A 23,790-nucleotide genomic window follows, 5' to 3' on the forward strand; every position below is an offset into this window, starting at 1 on the left:
TGCTGCCCACTTTCTGTGCCCCTCAGCTCATCCTCCATCTGGCCAGATGTGAGCAATGCGACTTTGAGTCCAATCTCTCTTCGTGTCACTGTGCAGGGACAGAGCTGCCTGCACTGCCCCCAGCAGAAAGCCCTGTGGTGTCCCCTCCCTGCTGCTGCAGAGGCTCCGGGCTGCCACTGCAGATCGTTTGACAAATTTCACGGTAAGACCCCAGCTTATCATCATTATCTTTTTATTTCAGTCAGTATTCCAAGTATTCTTTGAATGTCACAAGTGAAGAGCTGGATTACGCACAAAGTGTCCAGTGTTAAATCCTATTTACATGCAAAAGTTGTGCCAGTTTACCCTGAGGTTAAATCAGTGCAAACCCCTTCTGTGAGGACTCTTCTGAACTAATGAGAATGACCTCCCATAATTTCTTTAATTAAAGAACAACAACCACCTAAATCAAGATAAAACATGCTTCATATTAAATAAGGTTGGCCAAGCAAATGGGTCTGCATTGCTTTAAGTGCTGACTCCTCTTTTTACACTGACTGAATCCCACAAATGCTTTGGACAGAGCCAGTCTCAGCCCTGGTTTCTGACTCTGCAGCAGTGAGAGAATGTCACACCTGCCCCTCTAAAGGCAGCACAGGGTTTGCCTCTGCCTGTGAGGTGGCCGAGGTCTCTCTCCAACATACACCCTTTGTGTTAAATCCCATGCACCACTTCTGATATTCCACAAATCCATACAAACCCTCTGGATCAAGGCAAAGCATTTTTTCATGGAAGTTACTCCCCCTGCCACCACCCTGTGTTTGTCAGAAAGGAATAAAACTGCACTGTATAAAAGCAGAGAGAAAAAATCCTTTATTTCTGAAATTTTATCTTCCAGAGGCAGGTTTTACCTTGCATAAGACTCTCCATAAATCTGAGGTCTTGTAACTTTGATCTGTTCACCCCCTGCCTACAACATAGACTTCAATCCCACCTCTTGCTTAATGGACTGTAAGGAATTGAGGAACACTTGCGTAAGAAAAAACCCAGTACTGGTTCCTTATTTCTCTGCTCGTTTCTTAAATTAACAAAAAACCTTTAGGAGCCGCTTTGAGGACACTTGCAGTTGTGAAGGCAAGAGCCATCCTCCTTCCTTTCACTGCTGATTCCTGTTTAGGCAGGGATTATGTCACTGTCCGCATCAGTGCTCAGGCACTGCTAGAAGGGGCTCAGAGCCCAGCAAAGCCAACCAGCAAAGTTACCCTGTCAGGGTGTGCATGAGTCTGTATCTTGCTGCAACAAGAACCATAGAAACAAAATCACTGTGATTAATCCCAGCAGAAAATGTGGGCAAAACTGGAATGTGATTTTCTTCTCAATCAATGTTATGGAGCTCCCACCGATCTTTTAATAATGTTTTGTTTATGGATGAAAAGATACTGAGGTCCCAGTATATTACAGTCTTTCCTGTTTAGACCTGTAAATGAACCCCAAAATAATTGTCATATTTTGTTGCCTGCTCCACATCCACACTCGGCTTACTTGTATATAAATTAAAGATAAACTGCATTTAATCCTGTTAAGCATTAAAACATGAGCAAACAAATTGACTTACAAAATACAGGGGGATGGCAGAAAAAGAAAATAAGCTCGGAAAATAATTGGTTCTAAGGAAGTTAATGAAAGTTTGTAGCATGCTTTTTATATGAACAGAGTTCAGAAGAGATTATTTTTTTTGAAGTGTTACTCACAAATCTCCTGTATCCACAATAGATCTTTTGTTAACTGTACCTGCACATTTATTGTGTACGACAGCCTAATAAAATGAAGTCATTTTAATAAACATTGTATCAGAATATCCTATCTTCTATGTGGCAGTGCGAATTTCCACTACTGAAGGAAACATTTAACATTCTCACCATTTTAATACTTTTAATAAATATTTGCAATTCCTGTGATGATGCATAATGGCAGAAAAATGCATTGCCTCCAAAATTTATGTGGCTGCTGGCAGGTGGCCATTTTCCAATTTTCTGTCTCGCTAATATACATTTATTATGTATTTCTAAGGGCTTTTCTTTTCAGTATTTGGCTTGCCATAAAATTGCTATTTCTTTTACAAGAGAAAGTGCTCGTGACAAAGAAATCTCAATTGAACCCAAACCTGACAAATGGACATCTGCTGGCCAAGCCAGAGGAGAAAAACAGTTGCCCAGCATAGCTCTTGGTTTGATGCCTTCCCTTCAGCCACAGCCACAATATGTTTGGATCAGAAGCTCACATTCTGAACTGATAACAAGAATCAGTCCTTGCTTAGTAATATTTCCTGAAGTGCGACATTGTATTGCATCATGTTACACATGACACGACATGGAATAACATCACATTACATGATGGGTTATGACATAGGCAAGGAAGATGCAAGTTAATATCATGCATTATGTTTTATTTTGTCTAAATTGCTGGAGCAGAGCGTATGATGAGCTGTGAGTGGTCTCTTCTGTGCTGGCTTTGTGCAATTTATACAACAGCCATCGTTATAGTACCTGAGCATCCACCAGCACATAATTAAGCCTCTATTGATAGCTGAAATCCTTGAATCTCTCACTAAGCACATACCAGTTCTCTGTTTAAGTAGCAGCATTCATTTGAAGAGCAAGGGAGCAGGGACTAAGTACGAAGCCTAAACAGGCGGTAAGAAGTGGTAAAACTCCTAAGATGATGCATTTGTACTCTCTCAATGCAAGGAAGCTGATTTCGTGAAACTCTTTATGGCATTCATAGCAAAGCAGGGGATATCCTGTATCACAGAGCGTGTGCTTCTTGAGGATCCTTTCTGGTAGCAAATGATGCTCAGAGAGTGTGATTTGTTATCAGAGAGCTATTTGTGATGGCCAAGATAGAAAGGCACTGAATAAATATCTACAGCTCTCAGGAACTGAAACATGATGGTGCAGGAGATGGAAAGAAATATCTCAAACAGGCAGAGGAACACAACCTCGCTACCAAAGGTGACTGCAAATTCAGTAGCTTTTGCTTTTATTTTTTTCAAAGCTGTGAAGCAACAGGATAATCCAAATTAATAATGTACTGTATATTAAATTTTGCAGTAATATGCCTTGATTAAACTAATTCCTGGATTGATAAATGCAGTCCCCCTAGCAGAGGCTGCTGTACAAGAGGTTTAATCATTGATTTGCTGGGGAATTACGGCCAGGTTGCTTCACAGTCTGCATTTTTGGTTTTCCCTTTACTTGACCTACTTTGGCCCCAGCTCAGGAAATCATCACTGTTTGGGAAAGTGCTTACTGGACTTACTGTGAATATTTCAGAGCTTTCCTGAATCCTGGAGCTCCTGCAGCACTGGATATGGAGAAGATAAAGGCACATTTTTCACTGATGATCATGGGCTTATGGCAGGACTAAAACTACAGGTTGGAACTGACCAGGTAGAAAATTTCTGGATATTTTTTTTTTTTTTTTTTTCAAACTGGAAATTTAATGTGTCTAATTCTTCTTTATCAAATCATCTATTTCTCTATTTTGAAACTAATTCAACTGAATTGGGTGCAAACTTTGCAAATTCTCACCAGAATTTCCCAGCTGTCCAAAAATTATGTCAACCTTGAATATCTGCCCAAAAATGTAATAATTTTTAATAAGTGATAGTATGTAACTGTTTAAGCTAGCACATACATATTTATGCATGTTTATTTTATTAATACATTAGTATACTAATATGTAATAGTATAAAAGATTTATCATAGAGTGATTTATTATAGGGATTATGCATTATAGGATATTGTATAATACAAATAGTATTATATTGAAATATATAATTAGTATTAGGGATTGAAGAGGAAAAAAAGGCATGATTTTTCTTTGCAAAGGATAATATTCAAATATTGGGGTGAACAGATGAAGGGCCCCTCTTACCCTCCTCCTGATGCTTAGATCAGTGGCAAAGTGTAGATTTTTCTATATAACTTGTTTTTTGGTCTAATTGATTTCTTCTTCCTGAATCTGCAGCCAGTGCTGCCTTTTTAGAAGTGCTTTTCAGCCTTGCTCCCCTGCAATACTTCGTTGTGCTCAGTCCATCTCACACTAGAGACGTGTCTGAACTTTGTTTGCATTTGTTTTATGAAGTGGAGGACATGAAGTTTTTGTGTTGCTCATGTTTGATGCGGGTTGATAAGAGCCAGATATTTGAAGAAATGGAGAAAAGCAGATTAAAGATTTCCTGTTCCCTCGTGGCCAGCTTTCTCTGAGATGAAATGGAGGATTTGTGAGTGGGCACAAGTGAGTGATACAATCATTTCTCTACGAGTAAGTTTAACTGTATCAGCGGGCTGAATCTTAGCATTTTTGATAATGATTGTCTTCCAAGAAGAATTCATGTATTTGGTACTCTGGCTGCTGATTTCATCCATGTCAGCGAGTTTAGTTTGCTTGCGAAAGATTTCTCAGAAGTAACTTTTCCTTACAAAGGGTGGCTATTAAAAGAAAAGAAATGAAACAAAACCTCACAAAAACAAGCAAAGAAAAACACCTAACAACAGGGAAAACTCTGGTACTTCTCCATGAATCTTTTTACGCTCATACATTTTATAAGGATTTAATGTGATACCTTGTAGGAATAGACAGCAGCAGGTGACTGCGATAACTTTGAAGAACAGCTTTTCTTCTGTCACTTCTTTTTCAGCGTGGCCCAACAGCATTCTTAACAGAAACCACTTGCACAGCATCCCCATTTCTCTCAGGAAAATCAGTATGGATTGGTAATAATGCAGAGCAACATACAATTAAAAATTAATAGCAAAATGATTACATTATTCTCTTCTAGCAGAAAAATCCCTCCACCCTACAACAAAGGCCTTTAAAGCACTTTGGCTGTTTTCCAGAAGAGCTGATTAATACTGCACCTAGCACTGCTGCTGGGATGCTCTGCCAGGCAGGAATTGCTGAGTGTCCGTCGAGGAACTGGGCAGGCGGCAGGGAAGGCTCTGCTCCATCTCCCTGTGCCCTCAGAGTGCTGGTGGTACCCACCAGGGAAACCTGCTCAGCTGGCAGCAGCACGGCAGGGCAGTCCTTTGGATTATTCCAATAATCTGTGGCATTCCAAACTGAGAGACAATGTGTGGGGAAGCTGGGAGAGAGAGGAATTGCTTTGCAGTGTTACACAGATTATTCAGATCACAAAACTATCCTGCATTAGGGCTTTCAGCCTGAAATAATTGACCTTGACATTGCTCTCAGCGGAGGGCACAGAACTCTTGGTGCAGTGACTTACCTTGAAGAACAGTGTGCAACTGCACAGAATATTTACTTACTACCTTCTTTCTTCTTTAAATTCTTGAAAACTGTGCGCTGCAAGGACAAGTAGGCAGAAGTGCAGTGAGGGATGGAAGGTATTTTATGTGGATGAACACATGAAGAGGTGATTATGTATTGCTAAAAAGTCTAATCCCTGGATAAACTACAGTTTGCTATTAATTCTTTGGACTTGCTTAGCTGCTACTTAACATTTTCATGACTTAACAATTATATTCTTGAGCTAAGAGTAACTTTTCAACAAAATGTGTAGGGATTAGAAACATTGATAATTATATTAATTAATATTAATGGCAGTGACAATATTTGTAGTCATATGACAAACATAAGGAAAGCAGGGCTTTAATTTTATCAATTAATTCTGTTTCTAATTGCTTTCACTATTCAATTGTCAGAACGTGTTCTCCTTGCAAGAAGGAATGCGTTAAGCAGAAAAAGCACAGACCAGAATTAAGGGGAAAGAGGGCTTGTTTGTATATGGTGCCGTCTGTTCTCCAGAAACATATTGAGCCTTCTCTGCGGGCTTTGGATTTTCTCTCTATTTATTGTAAGTGCCAATCATCTGGAGTAATGGGTTCAGTCTCATTGAGCTGGGTTAGTAGGCAGAGAGGAGCAGGAAATGCCACTGATTGAAGAGCTCTCCAAATTATCAGTTATCCTTCTTCCCACACCTTCCATAGGTGCTGCATGAGCTTGGGACAGCAAGGCAAGCAGGTCTCAGAAAAGAGAGCTCAGTGTGTGTATCTACACAGACTCCTCGGATTTAATACCTTTGATTGGCTCCAAGTTGTCTCTGGAGGAAGGCAGGGAGCTGCAGTCCATTGGCCTTAATCCTTCCCTGTGCTCCCGTATCTTTATACTGCTCCACCAGCTCCACGCCGCCGTAAAACCAACACAATCCACCCTCCGCGCTCCCTGGTGCGAGGGAAATCCCTCACCAGACCCCTTGCTGAGCGCCGCAGCTGCCACAGAGGCTTCCTGGCACCGGGAGGAGGGCAAACCCCTCCCTGCAGATGTGTCCAGAGCCCTGAGATGCTGCTCCTGCTGGGTGTCCCCACAGGCTGGGGGTGTGCAAACCCCGGCCGCAGGGGTGGAGGCCTGAGAGTCCCCATGTCCTGAGACTGCTCTTAATGCGGTGAAGTTTCCCCCCGCACAGAGCCCTCACCACCACAGCCATCCAAGAGGCCAATGAAACAAACAGTGACGATCTCCTGGGGCAGCTGCAATAAACAACGCTGCCAGCTAAGAATGGTGCCTTTGATGGCTCTGCAGGCGAGAGCTCAGCCATCTCTTAGCTGCTGAACCCCAGCTTGCTGCCCTCGCAGGCTGTTCCTGCAATGCTTCAGGAGGCTGCTCTTCCTCTCAGCTCATCCCTCCTTTGGTCCTCCTCAGGATTACATCCCTTCCAAGGCTGGGAGGATCTCACCAAGCCCTGTACAGGTGAAGGACGCTGTCACCCAGCACATGCTGCTTCAGTGGCCTCTGGCTTCTCCCAGATTTCGTGGGAGAAGTTGCTGCTGCCTGCTCAGCTGTGCAGATGTTGGGCTCTACTGGCCTGGGGAGTTCCTCACTGACACCCCAGTGAATCTGGGGGACTTGCTGATGAGGATTGAGGGAATACCTCCAATTCTCTTGCTTCTTGTGGGTTGGAGATCCTGCCCATCCCATTTCCCTCCTTGTGGACAGAAAATGCTGATCCCCAGCATATCTGCATCTATGCCTATTTTTAGGATAAAATCAGGAAGCACAGCTCCATCTCGTTGTGCAAGCCACATCATTGTTAGAAGGCATTGTCAGGGCAGATTCACATCTTCTGTGCTGGTATAGACGTTCTTTCTTCCCTATATCCTCTTCAGGGGATAGAGCTCAGAACTGGCCCTTTTGTGTTTGTTTCCACTACTCTGGGATAGAAGTGGGAGCCTTTGCTTATCCCATCAGGAAGCACAGGTTTAACGTATCGAACACACCAGCATTGCTTAATGAGTGCTCACTGAATATTAATAAAAGTTTGGACGTGACTCAGTGGCTGAGAAGTTTGAAAGCTTTGGTTCAAGATTTACAGGAGGCTGAGAGAAAATATGGTATCCAGCAGCTAGCATATAGTGTGGATATTTCACTATCCAGGGATCTCTAATTACTAATAATGTACAGGAACAGTATGATATGTCCTTACAATTGCAGAATCCTTTTCAAAGATAATCTTTAATAGTTTATTTGACAACCTGTAAAATTACAGAAAATTATTAGTCTTGGGAATTACAAAAATCCCCCTAGTACAGTCAAACAATAAAATTATAATTACCTGTGGGTAATTGAAATTTAACTGTTTTTTTATTGTATATTACACATCAATAGCAACATAAGTTCAAGAGTGTCCCCCTCCCCTCCCTTTTCTTTTCCCTACAGAAGTGGGGAAAATGGACAACCCTGCTGGTATCTTGTGAGCCCTTGTCACAGAACAGAGCTTGAACAATTTCGATTAAAGCAGTATGTTCGAGACTGTCATTAGACCTGCATTAAATTACATATCTGGAATGTTAAAAATAAAGAGTACTGAAGCTTATTCATAGCTGCCTATGGTAAACTATGTAGCCAAGGTTTCTATTATCTTTGAAGTTCTTATTTTTCTCTTTTCTAAAACTTATTGTTTCATCAAACAAATACCTAGCACATTTAAGAACAGTGTGAGCACACGAGCAGAATTGCTTGAGCTGGATAAAGCATTAGCGTGTTTCCATTCTGTGCTCAGTAGTATTGTTTAGTACTAACAATGGTAATTTATCAAGTATACAGGAGGGAGCAAAGCTCTTCACTTCTCACAGCTCCAGAAGTACCTGGTACAAGCCCCAAAGCTGGAGACCCTCCCAGACCTCGGGAGGCACCATTTACCGTGAGCATTTGCAGGGCCAGGACTTGCCTTGTCCCCTTGCAGTGACCCCATGGAGGCTGCTCAATACTCAGCTCCAAGACTTCCATGGCCTTTTTCCTAAACCAGGAAAATTCCAAATTGGTTTTTTTTTTCTTTCTGACCCAGGGACCTTGATAATGAGACATCGCAGCCTGTTCTTGTCTGGTTGGTGAGACCGTCCAGTCCCTCATCATGTTATTTGTGGTGGCTTTAGAGACTTTCAGACCAATCTGAAGGACAGACCCCAAGCTTTTGGATGCTGCTCAGCCAGGACAAACCCCAAAACACGGTATGTTTGACAATTAATAGTCTATACAGCAGCTTTGTTATTCACTACTGAGATGCACAAAATCCTCTGTAGAAGGATCAGACTGGCTACTCGTATTTGATTCTGTAAAGTGCTTTGTGATCATTATGTGAATATAACAGCACAAGTAAAAATATCTCTGTTTATTGAGAGTTTCAATTAAAGTGTTTAATACACAGATTTTATTGTGAGAGAGGCATCACAAAGACAGAGTACAACATAATGGCAAGCCAGGTATTGTTATGATTATCATTACTATTATTTATATATGATCACTGAAGTATTAACTGAAAACTGGGAAATGGAGTTCCTGAGCCCCAAAGAGCTCATAGTAACAGCTGTTTTTGGAGGATGCAACAATAGCAGACCAGCTCTGCTTCATGGAACAATTAATGGTGCATACAGCCCAGTCTGGAAATTCATGCTCCCGAATGGGTTTTCCCATTTTCAAAGATCAAAGAAGGTAAAAAACCAGTTGGATCCTGCCTTTTTTATTCTGGTTCCTCTTACTCTTCCCACTGCCTCTTTTCTTTGCCTGTTGGTGTGAAGGGCACCCTTGCACTTTAAGAACTGTGCTGTGTCAGGTTATCCAGCAAAGCAGCTGGAAACTCTTCGCCAAAGTGGAGTTGAACGTCTTTGCAAGGGGTGCTGCTGCAAGGGAGTATAGATACTCTGCTTTCCTCACTTGTCCTTCCCATCGGAGATCTTTAAGTGTCTGGGCCTCCTAAAAGCTAAAGTGGAGCTTTCAACTGAGATTTAAACCAAGTGTAAATCTTTCAAGAGCAGAAAGCCCAAGAGGGGCTGTATCATCAGAGCAGTTAATGGTGTGAGCTGAGCAGAGAGAGGCAGAGCTGGCCCAAACCCGTGGTCCTTCCACCAAACACCTCGTGTAACACACCAAGGAGAGGGAGCTGGGAGAGCTCTGTTTGGCTTTGGCTCTTCCCTAACCCCAACCCTTGACCAACATCTGAAGACTACAGTAAAGTTTTTATCCATCCTTATCTCAACCCTCATTCCCTGGCAGATTCTAGTTGCTGAGCTGAATCACCCTAAAAGAAGCAGCTGGGGAGCTGTTGTCCATGAGGATTTATATGGATGGGATGGTTGGAAGTTAAATCTTCCAACCACTACAGTGCACCATAGCGTAAGACAAAGAGCAGGAGATAAATTTTCCTGCCTTTGAAATTCCTGCTCATTCCTTACCTCTGAGCTAAGTTTTACCATTTTGACTCCAGTGAGAAGAGCTATTCCAACATGAGCCTCTTCCTCTGCCCTGCAATGCAGGGATGAAGCTAAGGATGAGCAGTTGGAGCACTATCAGGATTACACCCAGGTCAGATTTTTCATTCTGCTAAAAGTTGCTTTTTTGACATGGGAATCAGGAAAATGCATTGATGCAACATGTTGAAAAGGACCAGAAGGTTGTTATTTGCTCCCACCAATATAGAGACACACAACCCTTCTGTAAAGGGAAAATAGTTTCCAGTGAGAACACAAACTTTGAGTGCAGCATACTGGGAGGGCCCAAAAGAGGCTTTGGGGAGCACCTCAGGGAGAGGGGGCTTCCCATGGGCTTTTCTGCTCCCATCTGTAGGGTGAGCACACAAATGTTTGGGTAGAGAAGGCTGCAAGCTTCCAAATTAAAAAAGGAAAAAAACAAAACCAAAGGGATTGGCTATTTTTCTTCCTCATGGATTAATAAAAGAGTTAATAAAATAATAAATAAAATAATAAAATAAATCCTCATGGATTTAATAAAAAAGTTAATCCCAGCCTGCTCTGCAAAAGTGAACAGCTCGCATTTGTGAGACTTCAAAAGGCTTTGGAGTGTCTGTGCATGGATGTTGTTATTTCCTGTCAGGGCTATCCCAAGAAGATGGGGGCTGGGAGCTGATTTTTGGAAAACGACTTTGGCCTTTGACTAAATCAGCTGGAGTGAAAATAAAAAGGTTAGTATAAAATGGGTTTGAGAGTAAACTCCAATTCAGTAAAATTCTGGGTATTTTTTTTTTTCCTGTGAGAACCTAAAATTAAAGCTTAATACAGAGCAGTGGTGGCTGACCAGAGCATTTCAACCAGATGGCCCAGAGAATCTGGTTGGGTTTTTTCAAAAAAAAACGCCAGAAAATCATGACGTGACTTTAACTTCTAAATATGTTATTGGTTTCAAGGAAAAAAAAGAAAAGTCAATTTAGGAAACATTCAGCAATTTAAAACAAAAAAAAAAAGGGAAGTTTAGTAGGGAGAAAAATATTATCATTTTACTAAATGGTTTGGTGGAAACATAGAAGACCTGGAGAGCATTCTGCCTGACAGTCAATCTTGTATTCAGACAAGGGAAACGTGGCCCAAGCTCTCCTGCTGAGTCTTTAGTCAGCAGACAAACACGTTACCAGGGGTGCTGCTGCCCTTTTTTAGAAGTGCAGTTTTTGGAGCTTGCAGTTTTCAGGGATTTGCTCCGCCCGCTCCATGGTGCTGCTGGGATGGCAGCAGGCCAGGACAAAGCCATGGCAGAGTGCTTAGTTCAGAACAGGCTCTTCTCATTGTGGTGGTGTCCTCACTGGTGCTGTTGGTGCAGGACACACCTGAGCTACGGCGCTGTGGCTGTGCAGGAGGGCTGGGACTCTCCTGGTCCCTGTCCCCAGGCAGCTCCGCCTCGTGCCCAGCTGATACAGCACCAGGCAGTGATTTACCAGGAGAGCTGCACCTCCATTTGCCTCCAAGCATTGAGGGAATTATTATGGCACAGCAGAGAAAATTACCTCAGGCCTTATCAGGCTTTTCTGGAGAAATAAATTCCACAGTCTGGGTTCCTTATATCCTTCCCTGGCTTGGTGTCCCCCTGCACAGCTGAGGGTCTGTGCTCAGACACAGAGTAAATGTTATAGTTGATATCCCTCGGCAGAGAAACTGCACTGCAGTTTCTTTTTTTCTACTTTTCTTCCTCTTGCACAAGGCCCCTGTGCTACCAGCTAACCATTTCCTATAAGAAAATGGCATTGTGTTAAAGTTATATAGTGTATCATATTAAATTTTATAACACTGCTTTGTGTTTTGAAAAGACTTTGGGGGGAAACAGCATCAATCAGGGAACCACATTTGATAGACTTGGAAGGAGCCTCCTGGGTCATTTTGTCCAAGACCTCTATGAAGCAGGAAAGCTTCTGCAAAATACCTTTCCCATAAATGTATCTAACCTTTCCTTAAAGACACTGAGTGATTGTGCCATAAATACCTCAAGCAGCTAAACCAGTCTGACTGACCTTACGATCAGAAAGTGTCTCCTAATACTGTATATAAGGTACAATTTTCCATTCTTCCAGCTGCAGCTAAGCAAGAAAAAAGGGCAAATACACAGTAATGGGCAACAATACAGACTGTGCAAACAGTTTCACTTTCACTTTACTGCCATCACCTACCATAAATCTGGATGTACCATTGATACTTGGTTTCCCAGTGCAGTGTCTGTGATCCTTGTAGTATCCATCTCACTTTAACTTTTGGAGAGCCACCATTACAGAGTGTGGAAATAAGGAAGACAGACGAGCAGCATTTTCTGATTCAGGAAGCCATTTGAAACCTAATGCTGTGTAGTTAAAAGTATTTATTTCTATTCTCTATTTATTAGAATTTGTGAGGTGTTTCTTGTCAGGAACATGGGAGTAGGGGAAGCACAGGGCTTTCTATGGCTCTGGCAGAGTGTCAAAGAATCATTTTCATTCTCCCCCAACAACTGTGTACATGGAAAAATAAATACCTGGTAGTTTGGCTGTTTGTTGTTGCAGTAGCAGTGCCTTGTGTGCTGCTCAGCCTTCTTTTTCTCAGTGAATATTAGAAGTGTCATTTTGGGAAGATGTGTTATTAAATCACAGACACACTCATTGCTGAGAGCTTCCTGAGCTGCACATAAACTGTCTTTGGTTTGGGTTTTTTTGTCTTTTTTGTTTGTTTGGGGTTTTTTTTTTTTGCAAGCACTGAAAGATGGTGACAGAGTTGAAGGCCAGTTGTTCAACCACCTCTTTTCATCAGGCGTTCCACAGCTGTACTTCTCCCACATGCAGGACTGGTGCAAAATGGGGCAGGAAAACAAGGCCTAGGAGCAAAAGACACACAAAAGATAAGATAATTTAGAAGGAATATGGTGATGCTGGTTTGAAGCCATGTCAGTGGCTCTGTATGTCCCTGCCCACACTTTTTTGCTGTGTCTCCTTCGTGCCTTGTGCCTTTGAGCCAGTTCAGACTGACACTCGCCTGTGCTTCTCAGCTCAGTGCTCATCGTTTCATCCAGGCCTTAAATAAGCCCTGAAAAATACAGATTTTTTTTTTTTTTAAGGCCTTTTCTATAGAATTAACTAAATGCCATCCTTTCTCTGGTGTGCAGAGTTGTAAAATATTTGTCTAGTATTTAGTCACATAGAAACATGTGAAATTACACTAGAAATGCTCCTCACCCAGTTGTTAAGGGCAGAGGCTGCTGAGATTGTGACCGTTCAACCCGATAATATAAAACTACAAAATACCAATGCCAAGAAAAATACAAATACTGTCAGACCTTTTGTTTATTGTTTCTGTTCTCTTCAGACACTTCCTCCCATAGCATCACCAAATCAGGCTTCCCTCATCACAACAGAGTCGAGACAGTCCCAGCTCACCCCTCACTCCTCTCCTGTCTGAAGCTCCAGCTGGAAGAGCAGCCCTTCCCTGCTTGGGTGAGTTGAACCCCCACAGCATTTGCTTCCATGGGATCCCAGTACTCAAACGCACATGACAAAATCAGATCCTCCTGCTTCCTGCTGACGTCGTATTCCCCATTTTCCTCTTGGTGCTCTCCATTCCCTACATTGTAAATACTTGCTGGGAGGGAAGAGAAGCATATTTTATTCTTTTATGTTGGAAAGGAAATGAGGGCAAAGAGGGCTGTTTCTGTTCTTTTATTGCTGCTGTTGTTATTATTGAGAGAGGGTTTGTTTGGGTTTTTTTTTTTTTCAGTACAGACAAGTTCTAACCTGTACCTGTGTTCTTAGGTACTCCTGAAAATAAAAAGTACATTTGCATCACATATGCTTAAAACAAAAAGAAATTATATATCATAGAGATTTTCTGATCCTGTTCAGTGCACAAATGCCAATCAGAAGTAAATGTGGGGCTCTATCTTGCAATCCATTTTGATATTTACAACAGAACATGGCATATCATTTAATTTAAATTTGCAGCATGCTCAGTGTAATTAATGCTGTGCAGTGCCTAGAAAATCCTGATTTCTTAATGTGATACAATGCCTGCATGCTGAGAGCTTTTTTTTTAAACTACTGTATCATTTTGGAGCATTAATGGGGAGGCACTGCCATTAAACAGGAAAAAAAAGAGCTAAGGCCACTTGGTCTTTATGAAACTTCCATGCAGCTCCCCAAAATATGATGCAAAGTACAGGTTTGTTTTAAAAGAGGGGGAGAGTCAGAGATTTAATTTTCCCTTGACACAGCATGATGCCTGAATAGCCGGACAGCTATTCCTAAATTATGTGCATTTCATTCCTAGGAGCTGTGAGCATTTTGAATGGGCTGTTGTTAAATACAGTACACAAGCATAAATACTCCAGGGAACAGCTAGCTGAAATTTTGGCATGAGCAGAAATCTGATGTAGTATCTGAGCATGTAATAATAATGCATATTGATTTGTTGGTAGTGCTAGGAGAGGTTTTGGTGTTCTGGGCTGAGAACTGTTAGACTTGGGAACATCTTCTGTGCTGATACATGCTGCGGTATTTCTGTGCTAGGATCTTGGCAGGGTCAGAGGTTCACATGAAGCTTCAGACCTGGAGGCTGGCAGGGATCTCGGTTTTGGAACCAAACCAAAAAAAATGAGTGCATGATAAAGGTATTTATATGTTATACATAAAAGAAGCATGGGGAAATGGGAACCAGAACGGCGATGTGTATGGCAAGAAGGATTGTGACCAAATGCCCTTCAAGGTCAGGAGCTTTACTGCCATGGCTTTCCTGAGCTTGGGTGGGAGTTTACCCTGGTTTATGGGGCAGCTCTGTGTTTGATTGGTGCAAAAAGAAGAGAAAAGGGGAAAAAAAAACCCCAAACAACATCCCCCTATCATTTTGCAAGGTATCGGTTTCTACTAGATGGTGCTTTTTATAGACCTGTTGATAGCAAAACAAATTCTTCAAGCCCTCTAAATAAATCTGTTCCTAAACATAATGATTCAACTTTTCTATTCTCATCTGACACCTAACAATTCCACCTTAAGAGTAATTGGTCCTGCCTTTGAACCTCTGCAAGCACTGTGGGAGGAGGGTGGGCACTTTATTGATTTGGATTGATTTTTGTAGGAAGCACATGAGACAGACTCAGTATCCGGTGTCGCACCCGGGATACATCACACTCCTCAAGAACATCTGCAGGCCATGAGGAGGGTTCAAGAGGATGTGGAGGAGCCCCTCAAACAACACCACCCTGCCCAGTGGGACCTCTCTGCGTGATCACCTCGGAGAGAGGCACCAGCCATGATCACATTCATCGGCCAGGTGGGAATTTCAGGGGGTGATGCCATGGCTCTTGTGTTGGAAGCCATCCTGAGCCATGTGCTGTCTACACACCAAAGGGTTATCCCAGTGCAGGTTGGCCAAGGTGTTGGTCTCTTCATACTGTGGTGTCAGGCCCCAAGGAAGGGCTGTTGGGATGAGGGGTTGGACACTTCCACGCCTGTAACTGTTTTTTTCAGTGCTCTGGTAATTCACAGAGTTACAAGACAGGGCAGTGAAAGGGTTTGCGAACCGGCTGCTTGGTTTGTGACAAAAAAAGTGTCATTGATATTAATAGCTCTGAGCTCGAGTACAGACCTAAAAAAACCCAGGGAAATGGCAGAACAAAAGGAGACAGAAACAAGATGGCACTGAGGATCTCCTCACCAGGGATGTTGATTAAGACTTGAGGTGGAGGCTGTCCCACCCGTGTGCGGGTTTGGCTGGGGAAATCTCCCTCCTCCTGCTGTCTCGCCTCCCTCATCCATAATGAGGGCAGGAATAACTTTGCAGCACACTTTGCATTGGCATTGCATGCTAACTTCATTACTGTTTGCAACAGCCTGTGCAATCCTCAGAGGAAAGGAATAATAACAAAGAAAAAAATTATAATTACCAAGCACACAGTTTTCATCTATAATCTTCATTTCAGGATTCACTATTCCTGATGTCAATATTTTATAATGGAAGAATGAGATATGCTAAGTTTCTGTTTGATGGAAGTAAATTCAGATTTAATATTGCCGAGGAGCTGAATTTTTAATAGAGCAGAGCAGTTTGCAGCCATTGCAGCCCCTGTTTGCGGCTCCTGCCACTCCTTTGTACCGGCTCAGCGACGTTCCCATGACCAGGCAGAAAAATGGAAAGAAGCTGCTCTGAATTTCCAGTGGGGTGACAGTACTTTGTCATTTAGCTCTGTCACGATAATTGGGAGTGTCACACAATGAAGCAACATGACACACCCCCGGTAAATGAAGAGTTTTCAAAGTGATGTACAGCCCTTGTCAACTGCCAAAGCTTTTGTTTGCTCATGGAGCCAGGCGGCATTTCCAGGAGGAAAACCGCGCTGGAGAGGCACACTTGGAAAGTTTGTTGTGAATTGATTTCCTCTGTGTTTCTGTAAAACTGAGTAGATCCTATGAACAGGAGAATACCCCCTTTTATCACACACTCCCAGCTTCCAACCTGCTGAGGACTTTCCACAAACTCTTTAGGAATTTACCTCTTTTTGTTAAATTGGGTTGGATCTCATTAATAAAAGAATGGTATAATGGAAAAGAGTTTCTAAAATTATACTGTAACCTAGAATTGCAGGATTCAGCTTTCTCTGCCTGAAGAAAAAAATTCTGAAGCATTAAACTTACTTTATCAAGCATTGCACCTGACATGCTCTCATAAATTTTACATACATTTTAACTTATTTTAATATTATGCAGGCTTGGTTTAAAATATTCCCATGAAGTACCTAAAATGAAGCTGCTCAGCCATAAATTAGAGCTAAAAAAATACTTGTTCCCCCCCCCATCAATATTTCTTTACTTAAAATCATGTGTTGTATGTAAGTTAAATTTCCCCTTGCTGAGATACTTTGTATATCTTAATAGGAACTATCACAGGTCCAGGGAGTTGTATTTCTGTAGGGTCAAATTTACATTTTTTTTTTTAATTTACTACTTTTTTAAGAGGTGTCTTTCCTAAAAGCAGACAGCAGTAACCCTTTGCATGCCACAGTGCAGTTAGGCCCAGGGCCCACAATTAAACATGAGATCATATATATATATATACACACACATATACATATATATCTGTGTGTATAGCTATATGTGTGTCTATATAACTGTGTGTAAATATCTGTGTGTGTGTATACAGATATAAATACACATTTGAATCACAGAATGGTTTGGGTGGAATGGACCTTAAAGCTCAAGCTTCCACCCCCTGCCATGGGCAGGGACACCTTCCACTATTCCAGGTTGCTCCAAGCCCTGTCCAGCCTGGCCTTGGACACTTCCAGGGATGGAGCAGCCACAGCTTCTCTGGGCACCCTGTGCCAGGGCCTCACCACCCTCCCAGCAAAGATTTTTTTTTTCCCTAACAGCCAATTTAAACCTACTCTCCTTCCGTGTGAAGCTATTCCCCCTTGTCCTGTCCCACCAGGCCCTTGGAAATGCTCTCTCTCCATGTTCCCTTGTAGGCTCCCTTCAGCCACTGGAAAACCGCAATTAGGTCACCCCAAAGCCTTCTCTTTTCCAGGCTGGACAATCTCCATTCTCTCAGCCTTTCCTCATCAGAGAGGTGCTCCACCCCTCTCATCATCTTGCTGGCCCTCACATGTGTGTATATATATATAAAAAAAGTACGCTTTTTCTCCAGGAGCAGCTGTGTAGCAGCCCTGCTGGTTGGATGGGCAGCTGCCGGGACTGACAGAAGCTTCCCAGTGTGACACGCCAAGGCTGCCCCCTCCTTCGGCCAACGTCCCCATCCAGCAGGTACATCCCTGGCAGCTCCTCACAAAGCTCCATTTGTGCCCCCATTTCTGAGGCTGTTTCAAAGGCCAGGCTACATTACACAAACACTTGGCTATAGACATAACAGGCCTGTTCTGCAGCGCTGTCAGCTCGCTGCCGCCCAGCCCGCGCACACCCTGCATGTGTCTGTCAGGCCATACTTGGGCAGCGGCGCAGCGTGTGCCGTGTCCCAGACACTGGAGTGATTATGTCTGGATGCTCCTTATCTGATGGAAAAGCCGGCAGTGCTGCACATCTGTGCGCCGAGGCTCCGCTGCTGCACTGCCACGCCAGTATTTATTTTGCTTCTGCAAGTTAGTTTTCCTTGAGAAGCAGCAGGGGCCTTCTTCAATGAACTGAAAAATGTGTATTGTATGAAGGTCTGCGGAGGGTTTGCACCGTAGTTCAGTGGGCAAATGTGAACCCAGGGGATGACATTTCATTTAAACATTAGGTTTACGTCTTTACTTGCCAAAAATATTAATGTCTTGACTTTAGCAAACTGAATTCAGCACTTTTTTCTTTTTCCCCTTAAATGAGTAATTATAGCCAAAACACTCTGTGGATATTTTTTCTTCTCAAAGGTGGAGTTTTGCACAAGAGCATTTGGTTTCAGGGCTGGAATTGTCAGTAGCTGCTCACTTGACACTTTCCCGTTAAGTTTGTGTTGGAAACCAGCAGTAGTTTCTTTCCTTGTGTTTATTGTGTTACCCTCAGCCCTTTGATCGGGACATCTTGGATAATGGCACAGTCTAGCTCAGGGCCTGTTCTCCATTTAAAAAATAGTGAAGAATATGGTTTCTATCAAAGGATCTACAAAGACAGTTAATGTAATTGAGAAGCAGAAGGGCATTTATGGAAGTGCATCTGAATGTCCTCTTCACATGTAATTGCATCAGGAATTCTACATTAGCATGCAAGTGCTGTCCAAAGGGAGGAAAAAAAAAAAGCTTATTTTTAGGTAGAAGCCCTCAGTGGGCAGTAAATTACCCATAATCTCCCCCAAACTAGCAATTAGCCCTGTTTGCTGACTACCTGAATTGTTTCACAGTAGTTCAGCACAGTTTTACCAGTTATCACCATACTTATAATCAGAGATTCCGCAGATGATTCCCGCAGCTCCACATACTGCCTGCCTAAGGTCAGCCGTAATAACAAATACATTTTATTTGCTTCTTTTGGCCCTTTGGAGCTGTTTGCTCAGGCTGCAGTATGTGAGGAGAGCTGATGCTGCCCTGCTGCTCAAATGGCAAGAATGTGAACAGAGAAGGCAATTCAGAGGGGTTAGGTGTGCTTTGGTATTAGTTAATATTCATCTGCTTGTGTTACTTGTATTTATTCCCTTATTAGCAGACAGACCTGCTCAGAGACAGTGAACTTGCCCCCCATTGCTGGGGTTTGCAAGTTCTGAAGTTCTGACACTGAAAGACATTTTTCAACATGAGCCTGCAGCTGATGAGTGGAAAACTGGAAAGTATGGAAACAAAAACCTATGGAAAATTTTTTTCCTTAAGGCAGCTGAGCAGTTTTCATATCTCCAAATACCCATGCTTTGCCAAAATAGTAACTGAGCTTGGAAAACAGTAGCTACATTGCCAGCTTTAGCAGTAGAAACAATCATGGGCCGACACATGCACACAAATACAAGCACATACATCCTAGGAGCAGCATCAGATTTAAAGAAAGAAAACCAACGGGAAGTGTGATGAATACTGGAAACAGAAAACAGGAATGTTTGGATGCTGAGCACTAAAGGTAAATTTTTAAGTACGGTGCACACCTTTTTGAGTAATGCTTTAATTTGCATATTATTTCTCAGGTAAAATCCACCTAAATCAACACAGTGGCACCATTTAAAGCCCATTTTCAGTGCTGGTTGTGTGTCACATTACAGAGACACAGGCCTGTATTCCTGCCTCTGATCTGATGGACTAGATCTGAGTAATGAGGGAGATGGAACAGGAATTCATGCTGAAGAGGAACAACTGAAAAGTGTTCTCCTTTGCAAGTGCACTCTAGGAAGCAGAAAATGGAAAGATTGCCTTTGCCTGGCTGTACCTAGAATGTTTCAGCTTCTTGTTTCACAATCAGCAACATCAGCTCTGTGAGCAGACAAACTGCCTACAAAGCTGCTACTACAAACTTCAGACCAGTTCCTCAGAAGAAGAACTTGTTATCCAGAAAAAACACCAAAAAACCCATCTTTGGGTTGAACACTGTTTCCAGCCTTACTAATCAGGCCTTGACGGAGGAAAGTACAAATAAACTGATCCTGAATTAAGTCATCCTTGTTGTGAGCACATACCTGGCCAAGGCAGGCAAAAGCAGATGGATGACCCAACAAAGTTCACCTTGTTTGCTGCGTTGAAAGCTCACGCTGTTCCCTGGCAGAACAGGCATGTCAGGCCTGCAATAGCCACTTGCTACCTTGCTTCAGTCAGCATTAAAACCAGCACAGTATTAACATCTTGGGGAAAATCCAGCTGGGAATGGCTTTCTGGGGGGGGGAAAAAGGAAAGGGAGGTGATTGAATCCCAGACCCTGTGTTTATTTATTTATCAATTTCACAGTAATTTTAAAGAACTTGGAATTTCTCCCCCTCACCTGAAAATACTTTATTTCCAGCGTTTTCTGTTAAAATGCAGAGCTGAATTCCTGTCTAGGAAGAAGTGGCAAAGAACAGCCACTCTTCACCTGAAGGTAACTAAATCACCTGGTCTGGCAGAGGTTGGGCTTTCTGCTTGGTTTTTGCAGGAGCTGCTGTGGACGCATCTTCCCATGCCCAGTGCAGTGGGTGGCATTCCTGGGACAGAACAAACCTGGCAGAGCCATAGTTCCTGTGGCACCTGAGCAGTCAGAGCATCCCCAAACTGGGATTCAGAGCAGCCCCACTGACTTCGGTGTGGGGCAGTTGTGTTTGTGCCTCAGGGGCATGATGTTGGAACACAAGTGCTGAACTTTAAAAATTTGCTTTAAAAAGTTATAATTTGCTCTGATCTTTTATTTTTTTTTTCTGAAGCACTTGTAAAGTTTGAAGATGATGCTAATGATGTACAGCACACGTGCTCTGAAATGCATCTCCCCTAGGTTAATGTACCCTTTAGCTCACTGGGAAGCTCACTGGGCACGTTTTGGAGACTTTCAGCACCTCCAACGCATTTCTGGAAAGAAAGCAAATGATCCAAGGTCTGGACACTGGGCTCTTAAATTACCAAAATATTTATCACTTATGCTGAAAAACACTTTGCCAAAAAAACTGGGCTATGGAGAGGGCATTTGGCACTGGATTAATTTCTGATGAAGTTTTAGGAGCAGGCTGTAGGTTTGTGTTCAGTGATGCTTCAATGTAATGCCCTGGCCAGTCCCATCCTGGCCCACAACTGCTCGGATCAGGCTATGCCAGATTCCTGTCACCTTGGGCTTCATTAGCATGTGAAAACAGAGCCCTCTTGGCTTTGTGTCTCACTGAAAAACAAACCACCCAGCCCTCCCTTTGGCCAGGGGAGTGGAGCTGCCTCATGCACTCGACTTTAAAAGGACTTGGACAGCAATTCTTGACGGTCTTTTTTTTTTTTTTTTTACTACAGCTCTTAAAAAGTTACCAGAGTGAAGGTTCCTGTTTACAGTGGTGGGAGAATAGCTCAGGTAACTGCTCATAAAGGGTTGGCTGACGAAGGACACTGCAGAGTTAAGTAAATATGTTATAGTTAAGCGCTTAATTAGTTAAGCAAATTCTGCATTTTAGTTAAGGATTTAGTTTAAGGATTCTGCAGTTTGAAAGAATGAAGTCCTGCACTGCCATACGAAATACTTCCTGTGATTTAAGGGGGCCAGGAGTTGCATTTGCTGCCTCCAACCATTCTAAGAGTGAGTGAACCAGAACATGTAAAAAAATTGCAGAGAGAAGTTCTGAACAAATAACACAACGAACTTAAATGGAGAAACTTCCCTAGGTCACGTTCATTCAGTCAGGGAAAACAACCAGCCCCACATAAGCAGTCTGTGAGCACAGCACCTCCTGTCTGCTTCCCAAATACCATGTCTTACCTTTGAACCAGCTACAGAGGCAGGAAAAGTCACCCTCCCTCCACAAAGGACTTTAGGAATAATTATGGCTAATGGAAAAAAAAAAAAAAAATTAAAAATCACAATCTGTTCATGGACAATGTGAGTGGAAAGGGATGTGAAATTTGTGAAGATCCTAATTAATTAGAAATTACTCCTCTTTGTGGTTGGCAACAGTCATTGAACAGCATCATTTGATAAGGCTGAAAGTACCTTGAATGTTTTTCAAGCCACACACGATGATTATTACATGTAATTTTAAAATTTCTGACTCGTACATCAATGAATATCCATGTTAATCCATGATAAACTCCAAGTTCACTGGAGTAACTCTTGGAGCAGAGTGGCTTCAGCCGGGATCCGAAAGTGCACTTGAAACTGAGGCTCCATGATGGATTTTGAGACTCACCCCAGTTTTATTTACCCCAAGCAGCATCCCCCTTTGGAGAGCATGAGGAGGATTTCACCTCCTTTGGAATTCTGGGGTAAACTGTCCTTGTACAAAATTTGTTCACGGTAAAGTTTTAGGCAGTATTTTGTGCTGCAATAACCACATCATGACAGACAACCTTTTCATCAGATCAGAAAAAAAAAATCCTCCAGGTCAGTACAAGAAAGGAACATGACAGAGCTGTAAATACAGAGCCCAGAGGCGCCAGAGTTCCTGCATTAAATGTGGTCATTGGCCATGTTTAAATTTTTTCCCAAACATTTCAGGTGTTAAGACAGAGAAGCAAATACACACATGGGGGAATGGCAGCAATGAAGGCAGCTCTCATTGGTAAATCATCCTCATCATTTCTGTCCATTTTTCAGACAATTATTTAAAAATATATAACTGATTAGAGACGGATTGAGTTGGGAAATCAGGTACACAGGCAACCTTGGGTTTAGTAAAGGTGGGAGAAGCTGGGACCTGAGGGAAAAGCCTGTCTGACCACATTTCCTTTTCCCAGGATGGGCCGAGGAAGATTTGCAGGTGACAACTGGAACATTTTAATCTGTGATACTAAAAGAAAAGCCCTGGTCAGTAAGCAACTGAAGTTAGAGATGTAAATTATACAGCCGATTTCCAGAGGTGGGCAAATACACCACAGCGCCCAGCAAAGTCACAGAGAGATGAGGGGTGGAAGGAGAAAAGGATAAACCCCCACATGATGGTCTCAGGAGTGTAAGGCAAGTTTAATCACTTAAAGCAGTGATATTTTAAATCCTGTCTCCAGTGGACAAGCCTTGCTGTGAGGGTGGTGAGGTCTACGTGCACACGATGGTTGGGTGAAAAAATTGTAAATGGCTGTCAGAAATTGCCATCTGCATTTTTTTTAGAAAAAAATCTCTACCCATACTTGGAAATGATAAAGATTTGCCAAAGGTTACCTCTGGTTAGAAAGAGTTTTTGAAACTGTGTCTTTAAAGCTGGGCTTAAACTCAGAGATTTTTACTAGAGCTGGATGTTTGTTGTGAATGTAAGTAGCAAGGCTCGTCCAGTACTGGCCTGGATGAAGTAATGCCCAGTGCAGCCCAAGGATGGTCCTGATAAAGCAAGAAAGGAATGGATATGAAATAAGGAATCTGAAAGAGTTTTGCTTACTCACCTTGTCAGAAAATAACACTGAGTAGATGCAGCACAAAATTTTATCCAAAAGAAATACTAAAAGATACTTTTCTCCTAAACAAAATGAACTCAATAAAATTATCAGTGGTTCTATTTTCAACCCAAGAAACAAAATTCCTTAGATTTTTTTCTTTGACTTGTGCCTCTTTTGGGGGTTGGAACTGGACGATCGTCAAGGTTCCTATCCAGCTCAAACCATTCTATGATTCTGTGAAAACAGGTTCTCAGCTTGGTGGTTCCCCAAGCTCTTGACTCTGGGGGCTCTGGAGGTGCCAGGGTTCCTCGTGAGCTCTGTGCAGTCCTACAAATACTGCACAATGGCCACCCACCACACATCCAGGTTGGCCTGTTCCAGTAAAAAAATGGCACCACCCCAATTTTAAGATGACAGCACTACAGCAAAGCAGTCGTCACATGCTTGCGTTACCAGCCCAAGTGATAGATTTAGAGTATTATGAAAATATATGCATTTTGAAGTGCTGTGAATTATACCAAATAATCCTGACGATCTCTTTTGCTCTACTAATGAATCAAAGCAGAGCTT

At 42.5% G+C, this 23,790-nt stretch overlaps 1 long non-coding RNA gene across 4 annotated transcripts in view; it reads left to right on the plus strand.

The window, feature by feature from the left end:
- Window positions 1-22,623, plus strand: part of LOC125322571 — a 117,601-nt gene extending 94,978 nt beyond the window's left edge. Inside the window, exons 5-13 of one of the 4 annotated variants that reach the window (XR_007202094.1) lie at window positions 8,345-8,507; window positions 10,387-10,474; window positions 13,107-13,234; window positions 14,303-14,403; window positions 14,868-15,062; window positions 17,433-17,548; window positions 20,192-20,752; window positions 21,154-21,253; window positions 22,588-22,623. This is a non-coding gene — a long non-coding RNA (uncharacterized LOC125322571). Of the gene's footprint in view, window positions 1-8,344; window positions 8,508-10,386; window positions 10,475-13,106; window positions 13,235-14,302; window positions 14,404-14,867; window positions 15,063-17,432; window positions 17,549-20,191; window positions 21,254-22,587 lie in introns of all 4 variants that reach the window. The other 3 variants (XR_007202091.1, XR_007202093.1, XR_007202092.1) reach the window with 3 other exon arrangements.
- The last annotated feature ends 1,167 nt before the right edge of the window (window positions 22,624-23,790 follow it).

Source organism: Corvus hawaiiensis, chromosome 3 (genome assembly GCF_020740725.1).
Source record: "Corvus hawaiiensis isolate bCorHaw1 chromosome 3, bCorHaw1.pri.cur, whole genome shotgun sequence".
NCBI classification, from domain to species: domain Eukaryota; kingdom Metazoa; phylum Chordata; class Aves; order Passeriformes; family Corvidae; genus Corvus; species Corvus hawaiiensis.